Source organism: Hipposideros armiger, unplaced genomic scaffold, assembly GCF_001890085.2.
Source record: "Hipposideros armiger isolate ML-2016 unplaced genomic scaffold, ASM189008v1 scaffold_190, whole genome shotgun sequence".
Classification (NCBI taxonomy): Eukaryota; Metazoa; Chordata; class Mammalia; order Chiroptera; family Hipposideridae; genus Hipposideros; species Hipposideros armiger.
Genome location: NW_017731540.1, coordinates 1,335,558 through 1,362,765, shown reverse-complemented (window position 1 = coordinate 1,362,765; position 27,208 = coordinate 1,335,558). Strand labels below are relative to the sequence as shown.

The 27,208-nt window shown below is 39.3% G+C and overlaps 2 long non-coding RNA genes across 2 annotated transcripts; both read left to right on the top strand.

The window, feature by feature from the left end:
* Window positions 1-320: 320 nt before the first annotated feature.
* LOC109388325 (uncharacterized) lies at window positions 321-18,140 on the top strand. The gene is made up of 3 exons (XR_002125188.1): window positions 321-395; window positions 17,754-17,868; window positions 18,009-18,140. It is a non-coding gene; the product is annotated as an uncharacterized LOC109388325 (long non-coding RNA).
* A 52-nt stretch (window positions 18,141-18,192) lies between these two features.
* LOC109388300 (uncharacterized) lies at window positions 18,193-26,985 on the top strand. The gene is made up of 3 exons (XR_002125179.1): window positions 18,193-18,222; window positions 24,228-24,337; window positions 25,082-26,985. It is a non-coding gene; the product is annotated as an uncharacterized LOC109388300 (long non-coding RNA).
* Window positions 26,986-27,208: the final 223 nt, after the last annotated feature.

Genomic DNA, 27,208 nt, shown 5'->3' with positions numbered 1-27,208 from the left:
AGTCAGGTTCTCTAGGACAAGAGCCCAAGACAGAGATTTGGGTGGTGTAATTTACTGAGGGGATGCTCTTTAGGAAGAAGCCATAGGGAGGGAGGGAATAGGGAGGAAGGGGAATGGGCTGAGCAAGGAGGTGGTCTCAGCTAACGTCTAAACCTTGGGCAGAGGCAGAGGGCTCAGGAGACAAACTGCACCGCAGCTTTGTCTTAGCTTTAGGAAAGGGGGTGGGATGTTTGTATTCCATCGGTCAGCGATTGGCTGGGGGCAGTGAGGAAGACAGGGTTAACTTCCTGTGCAAGGTCGCTCTCATCAGCCAACAGTAAGTTCTCTGGAGAACAGGATGACTAAGCTGTTAGCAGCCAACGTTGACAGCAGCTGGGGAAAGGCCCCTGAGACTGGTAAGAGGGATGGGGTGGTGGTGGTGGGGGGTCACCAACTGTGTGTAGGATGACAGCCTTCTTCGATTCTAATTATTAAATCCATCTTCCTTTTTCTAGCATGCTCTTTCAAGGATAATTCCTATCAGACCTCAGAGAACACAAAATCCCATACCTGATGAATACCAGTTGTCTTTTTCTGCATTTTATTATTGTATTTGCTTTTCATTATTCTGCAAAATATGTTGAAATTGGCATCAAGGGTAGTAACTGTCACATGAAAGGGGCCTATGAAGGACAAGAGGTAGACAGTGGTACTTATTATGGCTTCGAATATTGTAGTAGGTACCTGGGATTTTGCTGCCTGTATCCATTTCCTCCTTTTCCATGATGATAGCGTCCCAGATTTCCGTTGGGGAAAAGCCCTACTCCCAGGGGAAGTGATCCCACTCTCTGTTCCAGGGGTGAGCCCTGATAAGCTTCGACCAATCTGCAAAGCCCATCCGCCCCTTCCGGGTACAAGGATTGCCTTAGAGATAAGTACATGACCCAATTTGGGCCAATAAAATGCAAGGAGACTTTCCCTTAGGGTTTTAGAGAAAAATGCTTCCTTGCTTTTATGAAAGACTACGAAAGAAGCTTTCTCTTTTTCTGACTGGCATGGGGAAAGGATGCGATGTTTGGAGCTGTAAAATCATTTCTGGAATCTGAGCCTGGGACAAGCCTGAAGAAAAGATCTGACTTTAAAGGTGGAAAAAAGGCTTTTGAATCAATGGAACCCCTGAGACTATGTTGAATCTCTGCATCAAACCACATAGGAAGCCATATACCCGCGAACCTGTCAGTATGTGAACAAATTCCATTATTTGTTTAAGCCAGTTTCAAATGGGTTTTTGTTTTCTGAAACATAAACTGTCCTAAGTGATAGCCTGTGAGGAGTGGGAGGAAGAATGGATTATAGTCAGGGAATGTCACCACCCACTCATCTTTGGCAAACTTTCACGTGTAAACCCTCCCCTTTAGTCCCATGATTTGTTCAGATTTAAAAGCAAGAATAGAGAATTAAGCATCCCTGATAACCCCTCATACAGCATCCTAACTTTAAAGCTGAGTGCCTAGCCATCCACTGCAGGCATCCAATTTTAGGATTTGACTTCTGGTATACTAAATCATTGACATATCAGCTTCATTTGGGAGACCTCCAATTGCTAGTAGAGTTTAGCAGAAGCATCTCCTGAAACGGGAAGAAAATGACCTCTCCCATGTGGATCTGTCTGTTCTAAAGTTTATTAATAAAACATGTAATTGAAACTGTGCATTAACCTGCTGAATCTACTTTGGAAATAGTAAGAGTGCTCAAGATAGCTTAGGGGTTACATGTATCATCATTCTACACCATGGCCCACGCCATCCTAGAACTGGTCCCAGGTGTGGGCTGGGTGCAAGAGACCTCTCTGGGCCATGCAGGGGACCCCAGGAGTTCTGATTTAGTCCTTTTTTTCTTCCTCTCACTTCCTCTCCAGAATCTTTCTAGAACTCGCTAATATAAGGGCTATTGTCTTTTGCCTTATGCCCGGAGACTATAGTACCCCTGAATGATTTTTTAAAGTAATAATCCCAGTTATTATCATGGTTAGATATCTCTTTTTCCTTTTCTTTATCTATGGTGCCTAATGCTATCTTTGACCAGATGGAGAATGAAATTAAAATAAATATAATGTAATATAAAAATAAAACAGAACATATTGCTTTTGCAGGGCAATCTGGGCCCAAGATTTTCTGCAGTGGAAATTACTGACTAAATAAACCTATCTCCTCATTGACACAAAGCTGAGATGAGGGACTGGTTACAACAACAACAACAACAACAACAACAACAACAACAAAAAGACAGGAAAAAAAGAATAAAAAGAAAGATGCGATTATTTCCTAAATCAAAGCAAGAGGAATTTTGCCCAAATAGAAAATTATTGAAGCAGAAAGGTTTTTTTTCTTTTTCTCTTTACATAAACACCATCAGCAAATTCAATAGCATCACAGTCCAGGTGCTACAGGGAATGAAAAGATGAATAAGGAGAGTTATCTCCCTAGAAGAGCTTCCAGTTTAGTTGGGGAGAATGCATATACACGGAAGGGAAAATAGAACTACGGGGCAGGTGAATTTGAACAAAGAGACTGTTATAGCTATATCCTGGCAGATGCCCTGCTCCCTAGGATTGCTACATGAGAAACTCATCCTTCCCCATAAGACACTGCCTATACAGAGTGGCTGAATAATAACCTTGACCACTTGATCATTACAGACACTGCCTCAATATGGAGGTTTTTAATACAAGTAACAAACAGACTCACACGTGTCAAAACAAGAATTTGTTGGAAGGACCTAGGTGTATCTCATAGAACTCAACAACCCTTAGGCTCTGGGGAAAAAAGGAAACAGGGACTGAACAATCCATAAGAAACAAGGGAGCTATTGCCAATCTTTCTATGACTGGGGGATCACTTGCCTCTACTTCTTTCCAAGTGCCCATTCTATTTTTTTCTCTCTTCACACCAGCTCCTTTTGCAGATGGTGGAACACTATGGGCTCAGTCGTAGAAGCAAATCACCTCCTGGCATCAAGGCTTCCAACTAATTGATTGGCGCCCTAGATCCAAGTTCCTAGGAGAAAATCTCATTGGCCCACATTGGGTCCACTCTTCATCTCTGATCCAATCAACTATGACCAGTAAAAGAAGTGTCCATCAGTACCCATAAATGTAGTTACAAAAGCCCACCCATTTGTTTTGGTGAACAGTTCTTAGAAGGGTGGTGAAATGGGGGCTGGGCAGACACACTGAAAGGTCTTCTGCTACAAAATCTGGTTATAATTTATTATATTCTTGGCAGTTTACTAAATACTTTCACTTATGATCATTTCTGTGGTCACGAATCCATAAAAGCTATCCTTTTTCTTAACTAGAGTCTATGATTGATCATTGACATGTACAACTCAACCTCTCAGAACTGTTTCCCATTTCTTTTTTTTTTTATAGTTGGGGTTTCTTTTTTTTAGTTTCAGGTGTACAAAACAATGTAATAGTTAGACACTTCACCCCTCAAAAAGTGATAACCTCCCTCTCCCAATCTATTGCCCTTCTGGCACCATATATATCTATTACAACTCTATCGACTCTATTGCCTCTGCTGTACTCCACATCCCATGACTACGTATTGTTTGCTAGTTCTATTGGAAAACCTGAGAGCAATAGACATAAGGATGTACTAAAGTCTATAGCCTCAGAAGATGGGCCTATCTTATAGCCTATATTCTTTTCAAATATTCTCTCTTTAAAACCCATACACATACTATATGAGCATATCAAAGTTAGCAGAGACAGAGTTTTATCTGAAGGATTTCAATAGGGAGGCTTGGGAAAGGCTAAAAAGCCATACTCTGCCTTACTACATGCCAACAGGAATACCTGAAAAGTCACAAAAAGAGGGGAGTAACTAACTGTGGAGGCTTCTTCATGGAGAAGACTGATCAGAGGCCATACTGCAGTCTTGGTTAGCTATTTCTGTGGATATCTTGATTATTCCTAACCAATTATACAGATCCTTTGTTCTAGCTGCTCTTGAATATTTTGAGTGTTGACAGAGGATATTGAGGAGAACAAGCTCTAACATTTCTTGAACATTTACTACATGAAAACCACTCTATGTGATGTAGGAATAACCATGTCATCTTTACATTAGTTTCATGAGAAAGCTATTATTATTGTTATTTTGCAGATGAGAAAAAGACAGCTGAGAGAAGTTGAGTGGCTGGCCATAGTCATACAGCTAGTCAGCCTATATTTGTGTAGGGATAGACTATCCCAGCTCTGGCCACTACTCAAAATTGGCTCCCCATACTGATGTCTCTCTTTAAGTTTAGAGATGTTTTATATGATGGTTGCACATCCAGTAGAAAAAATGACTGATAATGCAGAGGTCCTAGGTGCTACCTCTGAACTTAGTAGATATGCAAACTTAGGATAATCAGTTCATTTCCACAAGCCCATTTTTTACATTCTATGACAATAAGACATTACATATGAAAGAGTGTCAAGCTGCAAGCACCATGCCAAAGTACTGAAACAAGTGAGGTACTGCCTATCCGTGTGTCCTCCTCAGGTCTCTTGTCTCATAAATGGGGCAACCAAAATCTGGAGAAAAATATCTACCTGGTCTCCTTCCAGCTTTTATGTTTTATGACTCTGAGTGAGAAGAGGGAACAATCCTCAAGGTCTACCTGGTCTCCTCAGCCAAGGCCTTCCAGGGATTTTTTGGCCCTGAGAACCCTGGAAGGGGTTTTCTTTAAGACCCTGTCCTTCCTTTTTTATGAGTCTAAGAGCTGTGACATCAATGCATAGGGAAGAGCTGTAAAGTCAGTGCAGAGCACGAGGGAGTAATAATTTACTTCTTATGTGATGTTCACATTCCATTGTGTCATTTTGTGGTTCATTCCACATGGTTGCTGACTTATACTCGAAAGAGGCATGCATTTTGAGGGGCTCCTTTTCAGAATGAGTATTTATGTCAGCAGAGCCGCCATGCAACCTAACTCTAGGTATAAAAGCACCCTGTGGGTTGTGCAACCTGAGGACTGGTGGCGGGTGAATCTGCAGCACGACTTTGACTTTCTTGCTCATAATCATCATACTCGAGGAGCCAAAGAACACAGCCTGGTTAGCATTTGGTTCAGATATTTCATTTTCAATCCAGAGATTTCAAATTCCAACTTCACTACTTACTTGCCATTTGATCTTAGGCAAAGTATTTAACCTCTCTGTGCCTCCCTTTCTCATCTGTCAAACAAGAACATTCATTCCTACCTCACAGGATTATTGTTGAAGATAAACTTTCATCTTTCATATACAATGCTTAGCAGAATGCCTAGTACATAGCAAGTATCCAAACAGGTTAATATTATTATCCCTTAACACACACACAGACACACACACTCAAGAAAAAAACGTTTTGATTATAATACATAAATATCATTTTCCTATTGCATAAGCAAAACAATTAGGGTTTTTCATTTTTTTAAGTTTTCAAGCAAAACTGTGGGTATAAAAATTCAGAGCAGGGCCAAATTGAATTTCCAGGAAAGTAATATTTGAGAAGCTTTTAAGCAAGAGAGAGGTTTGTTGGCTGAAAGGCATAAACACATCTTAACCTTTGGAATCAGAATGGGAGCAGACAGCATGGCTGGCCCCTTACCACTTACTGATGAATTTCTACCTGCGTGAAGACCAGGGTATGGTAGCCAAATTTAACTCCATTCCATATCTCTGCTCTTTCTTTCTTTCTTTCTTTCTTTCTTTCTTTCTTTCTTTCTTTCTTTCTTTCTTTCTTTCTTTCTTTCCTTCTTTCTTTCTTCCTTCCTTCCTTCCTTTGTTTCTTCTTTCCGTCTTTTCTCTCTCTTGTTCTCACTCTCACCCTCTTTCTAATGAGATATTTACATCTTCAGAAGGAGCTTCTGAAAACGGGTGTATTCATGGACTAAAGCTATCGTGAGGAAAGTGGTATCACGTTGAATATTGTGGGCATGCTACTTAGTGTAAGATTATCTGCTCGCATGCCAGGATCACATATATAAATAGTTACCAGGCTCAGGCAGACAACATAACTGAGTGAAAAGGACTGGCTTGGAACTCTGCAAGACCAGAAAACACATATTCTCTCTAAAGAAAACAGCCCTATGGTCATTGAGTGTTACCTGATCTTTCCATTTTTAAATAGAAGTAGAAACTCTGGATTTGAATGTCAAACTTCTCAAATTTTTAATTGTTGGAAACTCATTGGAGTCAAAGTCTTAGCCACTTTAGAAGACTCAGTAGTAATCAGAATTTGCAGAATGGTGTATGTGTGTGCATATGGGGGGAGGGAGGAAGTGAGAAAGACTTCAGTTTCTACTGCATTGTTTTTGCCAAACAGATTTGTGGCTAGTCACAAAATCTTTACTAAGAATACAAACAACTTTCAAACTTCTTCTCTCAACCATAAGGGAGTAACTGGTACTCCTTTATGGAGATTTGCCCTCCTATCATAAACAAGTTATAAAGATGGTGAAAGTATACAAGGTATCTGTTTTCAAGCATTAAACAATAGGCAGTGAAGAGTTGTGATCTCTGAGAGGAAAGAAACATGCAAGGTGAAAACCTGTGGCTTTCCTGCCACAATGTAGAAAACTGGAGCCCAAGTGGAGTGGCAGTTTTGCTGGCTTGAAGAGGCAGAGATTTCAGACTGCAAGAGTACTTGAAATTTTTAGGGCAAGGTACTAGAAAAGAGGGAGCACCCAAAGGGGGGGTGTTCCAAAGTCTGTGTGGGGATTCACCTTATGTCCTTAGCTGAAGGCTGGGCTGAGGCTTTGCAGAGCAAGACTCAACAAAGTCTGGTAGAGAGCAGCAGCTGCACAGCTGACAGCTGGATGGAGAAATAAGACGTTGTGCGAAGCTAGGAAACATCGAAGATCTGGTGCATCCAGAATGGAGAGGCCTCTCTGGTGAGCACCTTGGGCATGCGCTTGAGAACTCTAAAAGGCCACACAGTTCAGGAGTAAGGATCAAGCATATTCTAGAGTAAGGGCCACACCAGAAGATTAAGGTCAAAACTAAAACATTCCTGTTCTTAAAAAGGAATAAAACAGAACCTCAAAGATCCTCTAGTTATTTAACTGCCTCCCAGAACAAAACTCAACATTCTTTAAAAGAAGATGACATAATTCAGGTCTCTATAACAAAGCATTCACAAGGTCCATCATACAATACAAAATGAAGAAATATGGGAAGAAGTGGAATGATATGACCCATAACAAGGAACAAAAGCAATAAAAGGAAACATCCCTAGATAATCTCAAAAAGACAGATAAGAACATGAAAGCAGCTATTATAAGTATGTTCAAAAAACATTATAAATATGTTTAAATATATTAAAAGCAAAGGTGATCAGAAATGAAAAAATGGGAAATCTCAACAGAGAAATGGAAGCTATAAAAAGAATAAATAAAATCCTAGAACTGGAAAGTACATATTCTAAAACAAAAAATTCACTGGGTAGGCTTAACAGTATATTGGAAACTACAAAAGAAAGAGTTAATGGATATGAAGACAGATCAAGAGAAATTATCCAGTCTAAACACAGAGGGTAAAAAATGAACAAAGATTTATTGATTTATAGGACAATGTCACACAGTCTAACATATGTGTAATTGGAGATATAAAACAAGAGAGAACGGGGCAGATAAATATATGAAAAATTAATGCCAAAAGTTTCCTCAATTTCGAGAAAAATATTGATTTATAAATCCAAGTAGCTTGACAAACGCAACAAAAAAAATTAAAAAGATCATATAGGCACATCACAACAAACTACTGTAAACCAAAGATAAAGAGAAAGTCTTAAAAGTAGCCAGAAGAAACAAGGTGATATCTTACATTCAAGAGAATAATGTGAAAAAGGATGATTTCTCACCAGAAAAAAATTGATGTAAAAAGACAATGAAATGACATTTTTAAAGTGGTAAAAACAACAACAGCAACAACTCTCTACTAGAAATGTATATTTAGTGAAAATATTCTTTAAAAATGAGGGTGAAATGAAGACATTTTCAGATAAATGAAAGTTGTGAGAATTCCAGCATGTGGGCACTACAAGACATGCTAAAGGAAATTTCTCAAACTATATGAAATAATACCAGTTAGAAATTTGCACCTACTAAAAGGAATGAAGAGAACCTAAAATGGAAAATATGGGATTAAATATAAAAAATATGTTTTTCCTCTCTTAATTTTGCTGAAGAAAATTCACTCTTTAAATAAAAAATAATAAAATTGTATTTTGTTATTATTTAGGTACATGTAAAGTATGACAAAAGCACAACAGATAGTGATTAAACATAATTTTAGTGTTGAAACTTTCACCCATTTTGTGTAAAGTAGTACAATAGTAACTCTAAGTAAATTATGATAAATTAAAGATGGATGTTTTAACCCCTAGAAAAGTGATCCTCAAATTTCAGTGTGCAGACTAACCATATAAGCATCACCTAAGAATTTTTTTAAAATGCAAACTATTGGTCTCTGCTGAGATTTACTGAATCAGGAACTCTGGGGAAAAGGCCCACCAATTTTTGTTTTAACAGATTCTTTAGATGGTTTGAGAATCACTGCCTTAGAGCAACAAAAAGCAAACCAAAAAAATTATAAAGATGTGCTTCTAAGGCAATGGAGAGAAATATAGGAGCAAAGACCCCTCAACACATTTTATGATAGCAATATATCCCTGATGTGGAACTCTGACTAAGACTTTACAAGTAAAGATAATTACAGACCAATATCTCTGATGAGCATGGATATAAAAATGCTTAATAAAATATTAGCAATTGAAAAAGAATAATACATCATGACCAAGTGAGGTTTATCACAGAAACATGAATCTGGTTTAATATTTTAAAAATCATTCAACATAATTAAACACATTAACAGGTAAAAAAGAGAGAATAATTGTGTGATCATTTTAATAGAGGCAGGAAAATATTTGACATAATTCAGCACTCATTCATGATAAAAACTTTATAAGAGAACTCTCTTAGCCTGATCTACATCTGCATCTACAAAAAGCCTGAAGCTAACATCATGTTCAGTGGTGAATCCTTGAATTTCTTCTCTCTAAAATTGGGAGCATGCAAATTGCATCAGTTCTCAAATTGCACTGGGAGTCTTAACTCTTTCGCTGTGCTAATTGATGTCAAGCCTTGTTTTTTTTTTCAATATGTGTCAGAAATCCACAAAAAAACAAAAAGTTGATTTTTTGACTATTTTATGAATTTAATAATAATTTTAGCTGTTTTTGTATATAAATGACATTATTTTTTATGTATAAAAATTTTGATATATTCATTCAGATATATCCAACCATCACAACAAAAAGGTTAAGAGAAAGAAAAAGAAATAAAGGGCATAAAGATTGAAAAGGAAAAAACAAAATTAAGTTTATTCATATATTTACATGATTATTATGTAGAACATTGTAAATATATTCTACATGCTAGTAAACAATTGGAAATGAAATTAAAAAAACAATATTTCAAATAGTATCTAAAGCATCAAATGAATAAGAATAAATTTAATGAAAGATGTACAAGACCTACATCTATGAGAAAATAAATAAAACCTAAAGAAATAGAGAAATATACCATTGCTCATGGATTGGAAAAATCACTATTGTTAAGATGTCAATTCTCCTCAAACACATCTAAAGATTCTACACAATCTCAATCAAAATCTCAACTGGCTTTTCTTTGTGAAAATTGATAGAATTTTTTTTTTTAATTTACAGGAAAATCCAAAGGGCAGACTAGCCAAAACAATTTTGAGAAAGTTGGTGTACTTGCACTACCAGTTTTAAAGCTTCCTATAAAACTACATTAATCAACAGTGTGGAATTGGTATTAGGAGATTAGAATGCAACAGAATCCAGAAATAGACACATGTAAAGTAAGCTGATTTTCAAGAAAGGCACATATTCTCTCTAAAGAAAACAGCCATTACTCTGCTCCAGGCTACTGTTGCCATGGTCATTGAGTGTTACCTGATCTTTCCATTTTTAAATAGAAGTAGAAACTCTGGATTTGAATGTCAAACTTCTCAAATTTTTAATTGTTGGAAACTCATGAAAAAATTTAAAATACCATTGGAGTCAAAGTCTTAGCCACTTTAGAAGACTCAGTAGTAATCAGAATTTGCAGAATGGTGTATGTGTGTGCATGTAGGGGGAGGGAGGAAGTGAGAAAGACCAAGGCAATTCAATAGGGAAAGGAAATATTTTCAAAAAATGATGCTGGATATGCACTTGAGAAAATAAAAACAAACAGCAACAACAAAACTGTGACCCCCTCCTACCTCTCACAACACACAAAATTAATTTTAAATGGCTTCTGGACCTAAACATAACAGCTACAATTGCAAATTTCTAGGAGAAAAACAGGAGTATCACTGAATCCTCATGTTGGCAAAGACTTTAGACAAGACACAAAAAACACTAACCATAAAAGAAAAAAAGAAGATCAGATGGACTTCATTAAAATTCAAAATTTCCCCCTCCTTAAACACTGAAATTAAGTAAGTGAAAAGGTAAGTCTGTGAATTTGTGAGATCCAAGGTGATGGAGTAGATAAACACTGTGCCATCTTCCTTCCATGAGCACATTAAAATTATAACAAAATTATAGAACAATCAACCTGGAGAACCATCTCAAGTCTGGCTGAAGAGAAGTTTTATAACTAAGGATATAAAGAAGCAGCCACATAGAAACTGGTAGGAAGGGTGGAGACCAGAAATGGGCTTGTCCCGAACCTCTCTTAGTGGCTGAGAGCTGGGAGGGATATCTGGGCCATGGATTTTTTTTTCCCCTGGAGGAGTGAGAGACCCCAGCTCCACACCAGCCTCCTCAGCCCAGGGTACTGGTGCTGGAAAGAAGAACCCTCACAACATCTGACTGCAAAAAACAGTGGTATTCTAATCATCTGAGTGGGACAGAAGGATGCAGAAAACCCAGCTGTTCTCTTAAAAGGCCCGTGCACAGACTCTCTTACTCGTAGGCACTCACCTTAGGCTCTGGTGGAGGGACGGTAACTCAGGGGGAGTTGGAGACATATGGGGGGCAGACTGGGGTGTGTGACTCGGGTGAGGACTGGAGGACAGCACCATTTTTCCTATGTGGGGTCCTTCTCCCCTGCAGCTGGCAGGCTGATGCCATTTTACCTGTTTTGAGCCCTCCCTGCAAAGGCCAAATCTGAATCTGATTGGCCTGGTGAGCTCCACTGCTCCACCCTGCTGACTCTCTGAGAACCCGCCCCACTCAATTTGCACAACACCAGAAGCACTTACTCCAAGAGCAGCCAGCCCCACTCCCATTGCTCTTTTTTTTAAAAAAAACTATCGAAGTCTGCAGTACCCAGGCAGGCAGCAGCTGGCCTCAGTGTGCTCTGTCTGAGACTTTTGTTAAGTAGCTCCAGGCTCAGTGCTGGCACAAAACCAGAGTCTACATTAACCTGTTGACCACAACTTTTCCCACTCTAGTGACTCCCTGAGATCGTGCCTCACCCAACTCATGTACTGCACGAGGCTTTATAAGGGTGTGAACCATAAGGAACCCAGCAGGTGGCAGCAGGCTTCAGGTTATCCTGGATTTTGTGGAGCTACCCCAGGCTCAGTATTGGTGTCAGCTGTCCTCAGTTTGCAGCATGGCCTCTCCCACATGCCTCCAGGTCCAGCACAGGCAGTGAACAACTGTGGATTGCTTTGTAGCTCCTACCAACTAGTCCCCTGCCAGTCACAGGCAGTGGGTAACCTGGACCCGTACCAGAGCCCCTCCCAAGGGGCTCCAGAACCAACATACTTGGAGGTTGGCTTCAGACCACAGCAGAGCACCACCCAATTAGCCCCACAAGTGGCAAACACAAAGGGCAGTCTCAGCAGGCACCAGAACCTGGCAAATCTCACACAATGGGGTAAACCCCCCCACACAGCAACCCATAAGCTGTGGACATGGCCAAATCCCATAGCCAACCAGTGTGAGAGTCAATTTTACCCACTGACATGCCAATAGCAATAAAGGCTCAACTATAACAGGAGGACACAGACAACCCACACAAGGGACACTCCTGGAGCACCCAGAGAAGGTGATCAAGGAAACTGTGCCAGGACTAGACAGGGCACCTACTATATAATGCCATCCAGCCAAGATTGAGAGACATAGGAGATCTACCTAATAGAGTAGAAACAAACAGAGAAGCAGCCAAAATGAGGAAACAAAGAAATATGTCTGAAATTTTAAAACTCCAGAAAAAGAACTAAAAAAAATGGAGGCAAGCAAACTACCAGATACAGAGTTCAAAACAATGGTTATAAGGATGCTCAAGGAACTTAGTGAGGACTTCAACAATGAAATAGAAAGCATTAAAAATGATATACGGGGAGAAACCATAAAAAAGAACCAGTCAGAAGTGAAGAATACAATAACTGAAATGAAGAATGCATTAGAAGGAATCACAAACAGAGTAGATGAAACAGAGGATAGAATCAATGATTTAGAAGACGAGATACTAGGAAACATGTGATCAGAACAGCAAAAGGAAACAAGAATTTTTAAAAAATGAGGATAGTTTAAGAGACCTCTGGGACAACATGAAGCATAACAACATTCACATCATAGGGGTACCAGAAGGAGAAGAGAGAAAGCAAGGGATTGAGAACCTATTTGAAGAAATAATGACTGAAAACTTTCCTAACCTGGACAAGGAAATAGACTTACAAGTCCAGGAAGCACAGAGAGTCCCAAACAAGATGAACCCAAATAGACCCACACTTAGACACATTATAATTAAAATGACAAAGGTTAAAGACAAAGAGAGAATTCTAAAAGCAGCAAGAGAAAAGCAGTTAGTAACTTATAAGGGAGTTCCTGTGAGATTGTCAGCTGATTTCTAAACAGAAACTTTGCAGGCCAGAAGGGATTGGCACATGGCACAAAATATTCAACATGATGAAAAGCAAGGACCTACAGCCAAGATTCCTTTACCCAGCAAAGCTATCATTTGGAATCAAAGGACAGATAAAGAGTTTCCCAGACAAGAAAAAACTAAAGGAGTTCATCATCACCAAAGGATCTTGGACTGATTTAAGATGAAGAAAAGAAAAGATCAAAATTGTGAATAATGAAATGGCAATAGCTACATATCTATCAACAATTACTTTCAGTGTAAAAGGATAAATGTTTCACTCAAAAGACGTAGGAGAGCTGAATGGATAAGAAAAAAATACACCCTATATATATGCTGCCTACAAAAGACTCATTTTAGAATGAAAGACACACACAGATGGAAAGTAAAGGGATGGAAAAAGATATTTCATGAAAATGGAAATGGAAAAAACAAAAAAAGCTGGAGTAGCAATACTTATATCAGACAAAATAGACTTTAAAACAAAAGCTGTAACAAGAGACAAAGAAGGACCTAGTAATCCCATTCCAGGGTATTTATCTGAAGAAATCCAAATGCTACTTCGAGGGGACATGTGCATCCATATGTTCATGCAGCATCATTTACAATGGCCAAGATGTGGAGACAGCCTGGGTGTCCATCGATGGAAGAATGGATAGAGAGGAGGTGGTACAAATATATATATATAATAGAATATTGCTCAGCCATGGAAGGGAATCGGTTCTTGCCATCTGTGGCAGCATGGATGGACCTGGAAGGTACTGTGCTGAGTGGAGTGTCAGACAGAGAAAGACAGATGCAGTGTGATTTCACTTATATGTGGAATCTAAAGAGCAAAATAAACAAACAAAACAGAAACAAATTCTTAGATACAAAGAACATTTTGGTGGTTGCCAGATGGGAGGAGGATTAGGGGTGAGTGAAAAGTGGGGAGAGATTAAGAAGTACAAACTAGTAGTTACAAAATAGTCATGGGAATGTAAAGTAAAGCACAGAGAATATAGTGAATAATACGGCAATAACTATGTATTGTGCCAGGTGGTTACTAGACTAATCAGAAGGATCATTTCTTAAATTATACAAATGTCTAACAACTATGCTGTACACCTGAAATTAATATAAAATAATATTGAATGTCAACTGTAATTGAAAATTTTTAAAAGGGGGGAAAAGGAGAAGTGGAATAAGAGGTTCAAATTTCCAGGTATAAAACAAATAAGTCATGGGGATGTAAAGCACAGCATGGGGAATATAGTCAGTACTACATGATAGCATGCTACTGTGTAAGCTGGTTGCAGGACTTCTCACGATGATCACTTCTTTAGGTATAAAAATGTTGAATAACTATGTGTATACCTGAAACTAATATAATATTGTATGTTAGCTATATTTTAACAAAAATCTTTTTTTAAAAAAAGGCAAGTCTGGGAAAATATATTCACATTTGTTGTATCTTACAAAGTTCTCATCCGTATTTATAAAAATCTCTTATAAATCCACATTTACAAACAACAAAATTTAAAAATGGACAAAAAACACAAACAGACATTTCACAAAAGTAGATATATGGTTGACAAATAAGCATGTGAAAAAATGCTCAGTAACATTAATCACCAGGGAAGGGCATGAAGGAAATTTCCAGTATGAAGGAAATGTTCTATATTTTGCTTGAGGTGCTGTTTACAGAGGTGCATATTTTGGCAAAACTGATTGAACTTTACACTTAAGATTTATATCTCACTGTGTGTATATCTTATCTCAAATCAAGGAAGTGCAAACAGGTTGTATTTTTTCTAGCTGATTTGTTGCTATTCTAGCATTTGTATTTGAGAGTAGATTTGTTATTGTTTATTTTTTTTGTCATTGTTTCATTTATTCAGCATTTTCTATGTACCAGGCTTTGGGTTTTAGAAAAAACAATCTGTCATCAGTTTGATTATGACTGGGGGAGCTTGTTGAGTGTAGGATGCAATGGGGCCAATTCATTTAGGAGATTATAGCATTAACACAGACAATAGATCACTGGGGCGTGAACCAAGGAGTTGACATTCAAGATGGATACAAGGAAAAAGGAAAGGGGAAACTGATTTAAGAGAAATCTGGAAGGCCTACTCAATTGGCTTGATTAGAATTGGAAGACAGAATAAGGAAACACAGTAGAGGGGAAAATACAGGACTTTTAGATTCCTGTCTTAAGGCACTGAAGATGAATGATGGTGTCCAGTAATCAAGAAAGAAAATGTCAGAGGGAATAGGTTAGGGCAGGAAATGGGTATGGGTAATGGGCTGATAGATGATGATGGGCCCAGTTTTGCACAGATTGAGTTGAAGTACCTAAGGGAGACCCAAAAGGAGAGGTCAAATAGGCAATTGGGTATAACATCGGAACACTGAATCCTAATTACTTTCTGCTTTGCAGTAGAAATTTTGGTTGGTCCCCGTGTATTCTTTTTCAATCTCAGCTGTAAAATGGACTTAATTCTTCTGATTCTTTTCACCAAAATATTCCAAGGTTAATAGCAAAATTTTGACTTGGTTTGTATTTTAGGGGAAAAAAATTATCCCCAAGCTTTAGATCTAGCTTTGTTAGGAGCTATCACGGTGGGAGTACAAAGTCTATGGGTTTTGGAATCAGGCTGGCCTTGATTCCAATCCTTGCTCTCCCATTTAGCAGCCAGGTGATCCTGGATAAATTAATTTATGCGTATCAGCCTCAATTTCTTCTCCGGCAAAAGAGGATTAAGAATCCTATTTTGCAGCAGTGCTGTGATAATTATGAGAGCTACTGTGTGGGAAAGCACCTCTCTGAGAACCTGGCATCTAGTAAATGCTTACTATATACCCACGTACCAGTAGCCTTCCTTTCAGATAATGAAGGGATGATATTTCACCAACAAAATAGCCCTAGGTAAAAGCGTGAAGTTTGACAAACCCTGGACCCCATCCCTCTTCCAAGTCCAGGCTTTTCTCCCCTCTTTTCATCATCAAAATCAACTCTCAGGAGAGGATGTGACATCAGTCATTTGCCTCTCATTGTTAAGAGCTTACATCATCCCCTGCCTTACCAGGGAGACCTCACATTCCAAGCCTTTTATGTAACAATAGAAACAATGGCTTTGTGTCTGGTTAAAGGCTCAGTGTGCTTTTTAAGAAGGAGGCTGTGCAGAGCAGGGTCCATTTCCTGAAGCTCCCGAAATCCTACCTATGAGAGTAGCTCATTCCTTCTTCTCTGTCTCAGAGTTAGTACTTTTAAAGCAAAGGAGTCCCCTAGTTCACCATATCTAGTGCACAGACGACCCAGCTAGCCCTGTGCAGCTTCAGTCTCCACCTGCCTCCTTGTCTAATCACCTCCCTGGCTGTGTAGTTTTAGTTTGGATTTCTATTATTATGTTATTAGGAGTTGTAATTCTCCATAAGAAACAAATAAGGGAAAGGGGAGTATTTGTCTACATTTACGACTCTTTAAGCTAAATGTCTGCAGGTTAATTAAATTGAAAAGTATTCCCCCTGGGATGTACCAGGTCCCTGGTGGTCCAACAAGGTAATAAAACCATGGTGAAACTGAAAGCATTAGCGCGTGGTGCTTTATTCTCATCAGCGATGGCATCCAAATACAAATTTAGTCAATTATTGGGTGATTCAGAATAGGTTTTCTGGGAATTTAATTATCAGAATGGTCTGTGTGGGCACCGTGGTGGCTCTGGGGCAAATGAACTTGAGTCGTCCAAGGGCCAGTGGTCCTATGTCCTGACTGAACACATTTACCCAGAAAGTTACTACTGAACAAAAAACCCTGCTCTGGTTTTATTAAAGAAAGTGTACCACAGAAGCAACCTCTGTTATGAGTGTGTGTGTGTGTGTGTGTGTGTGTGTGTGTGTGTTTAAATCACCTCATTTTCTTTGTTTCTCCAACCTCCCTCTGTTAATTCGTTAGTCTTTGTAAGCATCTTAAATTCCTCCAAAACAATAGGACTGATGTTATCAGATCCGGCAACAATGAAATCAATAAAGACTTTGGAGGGGAGCAAGAAGAAAGGTACAGGGGAATGGCAATTCTTCTGACTGAAAAGCAATCTAGCCCATTTTTAATTTAATTTGGAGGGCCATTATTTCAGGATTCCAAATGCGAAGGCCGTATTAATCATGCACATCCCATGTCTTATTGAGCTGTGGCAGAAAATTACTCTTTTTTTGTGACCCTGAGTTAGCAAGGACATGCTGGGCAAACAGCCAAGGTTCTATAAGCTCAATAATAATAATAATGATCTGTACTTAAAGTTACCGTGATGACTATTAGCCATTGGCTCTCCTGATAGGAGGAGTGTCACCTCTTCAAAACCTGTAGCTGTTTGACTTAGCACTTTCTTTAGTGAATGAGAAATATCACCAAATAAGCTTATCTTTCTTGCATGGGTGGAAAGAAGGAATAAAACAAACGCTGTAAAGGAAAGCTGTGAAGTAACTAAAGATACAAAGGAAAAGTGGGTGGTGGGTGGGGAGAAATTTGTGGAAAAAAATGAAAAGAGACTAACCTTGCAAAGGAGGGCAAAAGCCTCCCTTTCCTAGAGAGTTGTCTTAGGGTGTTCGATGCACTGCAGATTTATTGTGAACCCATCTGCTTTTCAGCAAAGGAAAAGTTATTTGGTGACCTACTTCCTATAGGACAGCAAAGAGACATTAAATCCCAAAGAATTTTATTCTGCATACTAGGCTTGGATTCTCTTTTCTAATAGCTATCATTTATTGAATTCATATTGTACGTAGGGAGTTCACAAGTTCATTGCATACATTAGCCTTGTCTCATTTTTTACTGCAAAACCTGCACTGTATATATTTTCCTTATTTTATAGATGAGAAAACTGAACCTATAAGAGGAAATATGTAACAAGAGGAATTTTGACCTGGAGTTCCAAGCCTGCTACTTCTTATTCTGTATCACCATGCTTTTTTCAACAACTCGTAAAGGTACTTTATTGTTGCTGTTTGTTTGTTTTAAAACAGAGTTCAAACCTGGCCTTCCAAAATATGTTTTTCTTGAGTTAAATATATATCTAGGTTCTTAAATAAGTACAGAGATGTCTGATCATTTATTTTCTCTTTTTCAGAGTGCTCGAAATATTTCAGTTTAATTTTAAAGGCATAACTAGTTACAAAGGAACTTAAAAGTGGCTGTCCGAGTGGCACATTGGTTAAGAGCTGGCTTGGGACGCCAGCTCTGAGCAGCAGGGCCCCGGTTCGGATCCCACATGAGGGCCAGTGACACTGCCCTCTACAGCTAAGATGGTGAACAACAGCAGCTCAACCTGGAGCTGGGCTGCGGTGAGTTGCCAGCGATGGCGTAGGCTGCAGCCCCTGCTGCAGTTGGCTGCCATAAGCTACCGTGAGTGGCCAGCAGCCAGCATGAGTGGCCGGCAGCTGGTGTGAGCTGCCAAGAGCTGCCATGAGCGGCCGTCCAGAGGCCGGCGACCGATCTGCCTCACCTGGGAAGAGCACAATGATAATACCAACATGGGCCAGTGAAGCAACATCCTCCACAACTAGACTGAAGAACAAAAGGACAGCAATTTGTCTGTTTCCCTTCCCCTGACTCCCCAATAAAATCTTTTTTTAAAAAAAAAAGGACCTTAAAAGATAGGCATGAGATCAGTTTGAAGACAGATTCTCCTGAAAGTCTTAGAAATTAGCTACCAGGGAAACATAAATGGTGGACTGGAGGACACTTCATATATCCTATGCTAGGCCAGCTTGTGCTAGAAGGTTCTATGAATTCTGAAACCCGTTGTTCTCAAAGTCACAGACGTACCTCCTCTGTGCCTCGTTAGAAAATTGGATTACTGGTCTTAGTCATTATCTCATTTTGCAGAATGGTCAAGGATGAATAAAAAATATTAGCAAAATACTAATTGTTAAAAAGATATGAACAAGTTTTGTTTTGTTTTTCTTTAACTACTTCAAAAACATTAAATTCTTCAACGTAGCTTCTAGGGAATGAGGACACAAGACAGTCAATACTTCAGAGTCCCCAGTAAAATGGGAGTGTATTATTGACCCTGAGGAGCACAGAGTTTAATTTATTTGCAAAAAATCACCTCCTGCCATATGCTCTGGGTGGAAAAGAAATTATGTTAAGCCTCATGAGAAAACAATCACTCCCCTCCCTCCACATGCTGCCCCCACCCATCTCCATTTGCTTTGTGTGTGTGTTGGTAGAAGGGTTGGATCCCTGGAAGCCATGAAGGCGAGATGTTTAAGTATGCTTGAGTATATTGGAGTTTGTGTGTCCATGAGAGAAGACATAGGGGTCAAGAAGAGTATTGGCAATACGGATGACAGCCAAGCACATTTTGCAGGCCCAGAGGAATTTTTGCTGGCTATCTATCTCTCTATCTATCACCTATCTATCCATGATTTGCAAGGCTGAGTAAATTGAATTACTCAGGGTTGATTGTATAGTAGATTAGTAGGCAAGCCCAGAAGGTCAACTTGTTCACCACTACAAGTACAATTCTTTTTTCTCCACTGGAAATTATTCTTCACAGAAATTACTCCCATCTTCAATCCAATCTATAAAGATTATGGTATTTTCTCAAATTAGTCCCAATAACTCAAATAAAAAAACACTAAATTTAAGTCATAACTGGTTGACATTTGAATTTCAAATTCACAAATGGACTCATGGAGAAGCTTTCTGGTTTTAAAAGATTCTTTTAAATTGCATTTTGGAATGAGATACACATATAGTGGATAACAGTTCTTTTTTTTCTTGGTTATCTAGAATCCACCCCAATTCCCTTTGGGGAAAGTATATTTACCTCAAGGTGTATAATCTGGGTGAGACTGTAAATAAAGACTCTTCAGCTTCCCTTAAATAAGTGACAGAAAAGCCAGGTCACCAAAGCCAGGTCAGTCCGAGCCTCCCTCCTAAATACCTTGAGGGTGGCATGTACCCATCTTGGCAGTGGTGGCTGGTGAGGTGGTTGAGTATATCTTGAAACTGAGAACTCTACAGCAATCTGGTTCCTTTTTCCCCCTCCTTAGTCCAGTTCCTCAGTATTCCCTTCACTCTATGAGCCTTCCTCAATGGTTCCCCAGCCCTTTATAAATTCCTATTTTGTTAAGTTAGGAAAAAAAAATTAATAAAAAAAATAGGTTAGCCAGAATCCATTGCTTTTGCTTGCAACCACATACTTTAGTAGACGATCTTAAGACACTAAGATGAACTGGAAGCAATGATGTTAATTTAAGACCAAGGTCTGACTGAGCCAAGGATGTGGATGACTTGTTTTAAAACTTCTGCTTTGCTCTCATTTCTCCCGTATTTCGTTTTAGAAACATCTGGGGGAGAAAAAAATTACAGTGGAATCTCATAATTAGTCACAAAATCTCTTGAAGAAGTAGTCAAGACTTAAACTTCTCTAGTATTTGCCTTTTTGCATCTTATACCTAGATGGTAGTCTCAGTAACCAAACCAATTCTGATATAAAAAGCAAATAGAATACATCACTTAATAAAAAAATAAGACCAAGTTAGATTTTCATCTGATATTTTTCATCAGTGTCCCTTCAAGAGGCAACATTGGGAAATTATGAATGAGATGAATTTTGAATTCTGTATCAGACCATGCCAATTCTCTAGCTTTGCAAATTTCAAAACCTGTTCCAAATTAAGTATTTCATTATCTTTAATGTGTCTTCTAACCTGATTCAGACTCTAGGATCCATTTTGTAATTTGGGCTCATTCATAATTTACTTTTAGGAAATTATTATATGAATAACAGCTGGAGGAAATCATCCGCCCTGCTCTGCTCTAAGAATAGGTAATATAGGTGACATTATGAGGTAATAACAGCAAGTTAGCACAGGCTTCCTTGGGTGCTCAGATAACAAGCTACTTTGGTAACATAGTGGCTGAGGCCAAAGGAAAGGAAGTAGAAAAGGGAGCTAATATTTATTGCACACATACTCTTTGCCAAGCTTTATGTTAGCAATTTATTCTCCCTATTTTTTAAGAGAAGAAAACTGAGGCTTAGAGATACTGAATAACTATGTTTCATAAATAGTTATTGAAGATTTACCAGGCACCGTGCTAGGCCCTGGAGATACAAAGACAACTAAGATAGAGTAATAACTGGCAGATCCATGAATTAAACTCAGGTCCATCTGTCCTCAAAGCCTAGGCTCTAACTTCTATGCCTCCCATGGAACACCCCGTAGGCTCCTGACGTGAAAATGAAACCTAGCACCAGGATAGAGCCTCTTTTTCTAATGTTTTAGCATCAAGAAAACAAATTCTTGGGAATTTTTAAAATCAGAACCATTTCCAGGCGCAGCAAAAGTATTTTATAATTCTCAATCTTATGATTTTAATTTTCCCAAGATTCCTATAAAGTTGAGAACATTACCACACTCAATTTACATATAGAAGAAGAAAACAGAGCTTAATGAGATTACATAATGAAAGTCCTAGAACAAACAAGAAAAACAAAATGGTTCTCTGGGTTTAACACTGGACAAGATAGCGAGTTAGCACAGCTTATTGGCTTCCCCGCTGCAACTCAAACTTGGAGACACAACATGTGAGTATAAGAAGCTAACGGAACACAGAAACTTGGTAATTTACCACTAACTGCAAGTAGCCCTTGGGAAGACCAAAAGCGGCAAAGACAGCGTTGGAAAATGGGTCAGAGATCAAGGAAAGGGAATGATGGGGGAACAGCTTCCTCTGCTCCATGTTTGTTGTCTTGGCCAATCCCTGTTCACACACTGCTGCCGGAAAGCAGGCGCATGTCAGTCAGAGGTGGCATAGTCTCGGGCAGTAATGGAGCCAGTAGACCACTGGGAATGTGAAACAAAATGTCCAATTGGAGAACTGTTAGAGTTCAGAATATCAAGAACTCAATGGGTAGGTTGACTAGCAGAGTGAATGAGCATAGCTGAAGAAAGAAAAATCAAGCAAGGATTTTATATAGGAATGGCTAATGCAATGGGAGAAAAAAGGGTGGATTTGACCGCATAAAATTTAAAGACTTTCATTTTTCAATAGACAAATCAGCAAAATATTGGGGAAAAGGTATTTGCAAAAGTGATGTGGGATTGATGTATAAGATATATAAAGAACTTTGTAAATGAGCAAGAAAAAGAGAGGAAATCCAAAAGAAGAAAAAATGGGCAATGGACATGAACAGGCAATTGACAGATGGGGAAATGGAAACAGCTACTAAGTATATAAAAGATATACATAATCATTAGTAATCAGAGAAATGCAAAGTTTTTTAAATGAGATACCATTTTTATACTCACCAGATGGGCAAAAATTAGAAAGTGCTGGCAAGGATGTGGGGAAGTTTTACCGTCACTGGTAGTGAAATTATAAATTGGTGCAAACATTCTTTCTGTATAGCAATTTGAAAGGGAAATAAAATAGGTGCATACCCTCACAACTCAGAAATTCTATTCCTCCTGGGTATAAACTCTAGAAAATCTGTTGCTCAGAGATCCACAAGGAAACATGGTGATAGAGGATTATTGTAGCATAACTTGTGGTGCCAAAAGTTGGAAGCAATCTTGGTATCCACTAGGGAATCTAGGTATCTACTAGCTATCCACCGGGAAATGAATAAGTAAAATGTGCAACATGCAAGAGTTAGAAATGGTATATGCATGTACTGGAATAGCCTGCAGGACTAAGAAGCAATGAGAAAAATGTATAGGTGTCAAAAGCACTTTGTTCAATAAAAAATAAGAAAGAGATTGAGATTTATACCACATTACTATCTACATAACTTTAAAAAGCATATGTAAATGAGACATACAATTTTCTAAATAAACATATGAAATGTGGATTAGGAGAACCTATGTAAACCACTCTTGATAAGGCGATGACAGGAGGACCAGGGAGGGGGAGGGTAGGGGATGGGGACCAAGGCAGAAACAAAAGAAAATAAGATGAAATAAAATAATAAAATAAAACAGGGGCCTTACAAGGTTGAGAGTGCTTCACTAATTGTCTCAACCCTGTATATTTAAGATAATAAATAAACAGCAATTGGAGTCCCTCTAACAATTCTCTCTACTTTAAAAAGTGGTCTGGTCAGAAGGTATGTTTTCAAGTTCTTGAAGAAGTCCAGCAGCAGAAAGCAAACTAGAATTGAAGAAAACAGTTTCCCGTGTAGATTCTCTTGGCTTATTTATATGCTTTTATATACAGCAGTGGGATCTAGCAAGTGATTCTACAGGTTTTGAAACAAGTTTCCTGCAGATGAGTGAGTGAACAGTGGCATTTGTGAGAGTGAAATTGTTTTCTCTTTGTTCGCACAAACGTGACCATCATTTGAGGACTAAATACTCGATCCAACAGCTCCATGTTTCTGACCAGATATAGCTGATTGCCAGGAAATGTTCAGGCTAAGAACATTCCTATGCAAGTCCGGCAGCTCCAAATCTTGGTCTTCTTTTAAAACAAATAGAGACCCTGAGAAGGGCATGAACCCTAAGCAAGTAGAAAGGTCAGATGGAACGTCAAAGGTGGCACCTCAAATAACTTTAATTAGTCATCTTCCTATTCATTATGGGGAACAATTATTGTAATGGGATGGCATTGCCCTCTTTATTTGGAATCTGTGCTGTTTATTAATAAATGAGACCTGTGCTGCAAAATAGTGTTTTGATGTGTTTTTTTTTTCCAAGCAGATCTTCAACATGAGCAAGAGTCTCCCTAGCTCTGGAGTTCTAATAATAAAAAGTGAGATGAGACCCCTTTGCATCTGGCTCCACTCTATTCTGAGCTACTTAATATACTAGTGCCAGCTCTTTGCCACAAGACGTATATTTAGCATATTGGAAGAAAAACCAAAAGCAAGGATTTTGCATAAGAGCTAATCTGATAATTACACGGGTACCCAAAAGCCAGACAGTAAGGGATAGTGAAAACAATATAATTAAATAACCTTGAATGAGACAGAAAGCCCAAAGGAGAGGAGACTGGATGCTGAAGACATTTTATCAAAGAAGAAAATCGAAAGAAGAATTTGATGCAGAAACACATTGACTCTCAGAAGATGGATGGGAGTTAATAATCCCAAATCTTCCCCTTGACCCAGTGTTCAGTTTCCAGCGAGAATTCAAATTGTGATTCTAACTGAAAACAGAACGGTAAGGAAGATCGGGGAGGAGTTAAATTTTAACAACATTCCAGGCCAATTCTTCTAATTCCTGAGGCCTGGGAATGGAGAGCAGCCATGAGAAATGTGGGATCCCTAAGAATGGCATTCTATAAATACCAATTATTTTCAGTTAACATTGTTTTTTGTTTTTTTTGCTATCAGCACAGCATTTCCATTTGCCAAAGTCTTCAGCTATTTCTGAAGCTGCCCAAATGATGCCCCAAGGAGCTGGCCATCATTACCTCCAGGTCCCAGGTGGTGCGTCTGGGAGGGTAAGTGAGTCACCCCAAGCCACAGATTTCATTTGGAGGCATCAGGTGCCAAGATAGGATTCTCTCTCCAAGTTTCTGACTCTTTGTACAGCAAGTAAACCTTTCCAGGATAAAACATATCATAAGACATCTGCTGTTTAAACAGTCAGAGAAACTCCCCCGGACTGTGCAGACCTCTTGAGATGTAGCATCTACCATTAGAGGTACCCAACACATGTTCTTTATGATTCCCTTGGATAACGTGGGGTGCACATCATGTTTATTCAGCAGAAGGGACAAGAGGCTTGTTTAAAGAACCAGCATTGAATAGGTACCAGACCTTCCAGGTCACTAGCAAGATAGAGACATGTCATAAACAGACACATTGGTTCTTAAAGGGTACCTGTGTCACGTAAGGAGCCCAGCAAACTGCTTACTCTCCTGAGAAGGCAGCGTGATGTGGATAGGAAGAGTGTAGACCTTGGAATTAGACTTCACTTGATCCTTGTTCTCCACCACTTACTAGCTGAGTGACCTTGAGCTTCATTTTCCTTGTCTGGAAAGAGAAGCAGGTTCCAATCGAATAGGGCTGTTATATGTGCTTCCCCGCCCCCCCCCCNCCCCCCCCCCCATCCCAAACTTGTAACCTTTAGAACCTCAGGATATAACTTTGTTTGGAAAGAGAGTCTTTGTAGATATAGTCAAGTTAAAATGAGATCATTAGGATTGGCTCTAATCCCATATGACTGTTGTCCCTATAAAAAGGGGATTTTTGGACACGGACAGATGATCACAGAGAACACCATGTGAAGATGGAGGATTGGAGTAATGGATCTACAAGCCAAGGGAGGTCAAAGATTGCTGACAAATCACCAGACGCTAGAAAGAAGCAAGGAAGCATCCTTCTACAGGAGTCAGAGGGCGCACAACCCTGCCTTCATCTTGATTTCAAACCTCCAGCTTCCAGCTCTGTGAGACAACACATTTCTATTGTTCTGAGACACCCAGTTTATGGCACTTTTATACTAGCCTGGAAAATTAACTCATGCAAATATTCAAAGCAATTATTTATGTAAAGCCCATAGAGGGTCCTCAATAAATTCAAGTTCTCTTCTTCAAAGAAAAGGATTTATACACTGGAAAGCAGACAAATACTGCTCACTTTCTCTCTTAAAACTCCACTATGGTCTGACCACATGGCAGATATGGGCCTCTGAATCTAATAGAGCAGCCTTAAATTCTACAGATCAGTGCCAGAGATTATCTGGTTTCCTCGGGGATCTCTGGGTGAGAAAGGCCTGAGGACTGAGCCAAAATTCCTAGGTCTGAACTGGAGCAGAGGAACTCCTGACTAGAACATAAACTGCCCTTGGTTGGGAAGAGCTGGGATGCTTTTCTCCAAAGGACACTGAGACATACTGTCAGGCCAAACCTAACTCCTACACTCTGGGTTCCACCCACCCCATAGCTGGAGACTCTCCAGGCTTACCCACAGACTCAGCCTTTGCCAAGGTCTTGGCCCTATAACCTTAAAGAAGCACCTGCTTTGAGGGGCCGTTGGCTGCACTGGTTGAATATGGACCCTGGATCTGGATTGCTTGGGTTTAATCCCAATTCTGCTACTTGCTGTGTATCCTTGCGCAAGTTACTCTCTAAGCCTCAGTTTCCTCCTCTAAAAAATGGGTACAATGATAATAGTACCTACCCGTTGGGCTTATTGTAAGGATTAGTTGACACAGCTAAAGCATATAGATTGGTGTCAGCTATGTGGTCAGTACTATATAAGTGTGTGCTATTATTGCTCCTACTGTTGTCATTAAGATCTGATCCCTGCCTGCTCTCCAGTATTGGCAGCTAGTTCCTAACCCTAGGCCTGAAGCCCTGGTCTTGATAGCTTGCCTAGTATTTAGTTTTTCTAGAACTAGGACCTAGACTAGACTCTTTCTACAATCTCAACCCATTGTCCTGGGAACGAACCCAATGCCTGTGGCCCTGCTGTCTCCCCAAAGACATCTCTGATGTTACCCACCTGCCAGGAAGTTGACATGCTTTGAATTCTCTAATCCTGGGCTCCTCCCTCTCATGGTGTCATCTGGTGATACGCTGTTAACCCCTCCAGTGATGGCAAATGGTTGGGCTGTTATTTGCCACCTGCCAGCCAGAACAGACTTGCTTCATAGCTCAGCAGCTGGACTGCCCCCTGAAAAATCTGCCCAGACACCCACAAGCAGGCTGGATGCCTCCTGCTTGCTCTAACTTCCTGCGGTAAATGGAGTCATGTCTAAATTGAGACTGGGTGTTTCCACACCCCACCAAAATGGAGTATATTCGCTTTGACCACAAAGCTTCTAAAACATTAAAAATATGTGGGGGCTACATGGGCACTTGACAATGTCTATTTAGTAATGACAACCCCATCATTCCCAAGGTATTACATTGGATTGTACCAAATCATAAGATTAAACAGAATAGGAAGGTCAACATTTGTAAGACTTTATAAAAGTTTCATTTTGCAATAGTCATTCTTTCTAACGGCTTCAATTGGTGGCATTTAGAAGAAACAAAAAAACATCAACAACAAAAGTCGAAAGATCAATCTTTCTGATCCTCATTTCCTCAGAATGACTCTACCTATAAAGTATTAATTAGTTAAGTTCTACAAATTGAGATCCAGGGAACATGTAGGGAGTGAGGCTTGTTAAGCTGACTTTGACAAGTGCTCATTATGTTTCAAGCTCTGTGCTAATTGCTTCACACAAATAATATAATTGAATCCTCATAATAAACTTGTAAATTAGGTACTATTATAAGTCTACGTTTGCTTTGTTTTTTTACAGATAAGGAAACTGAGGCACGAAAGAGGTGAAATAACTTGATTACAATTGAAAACCT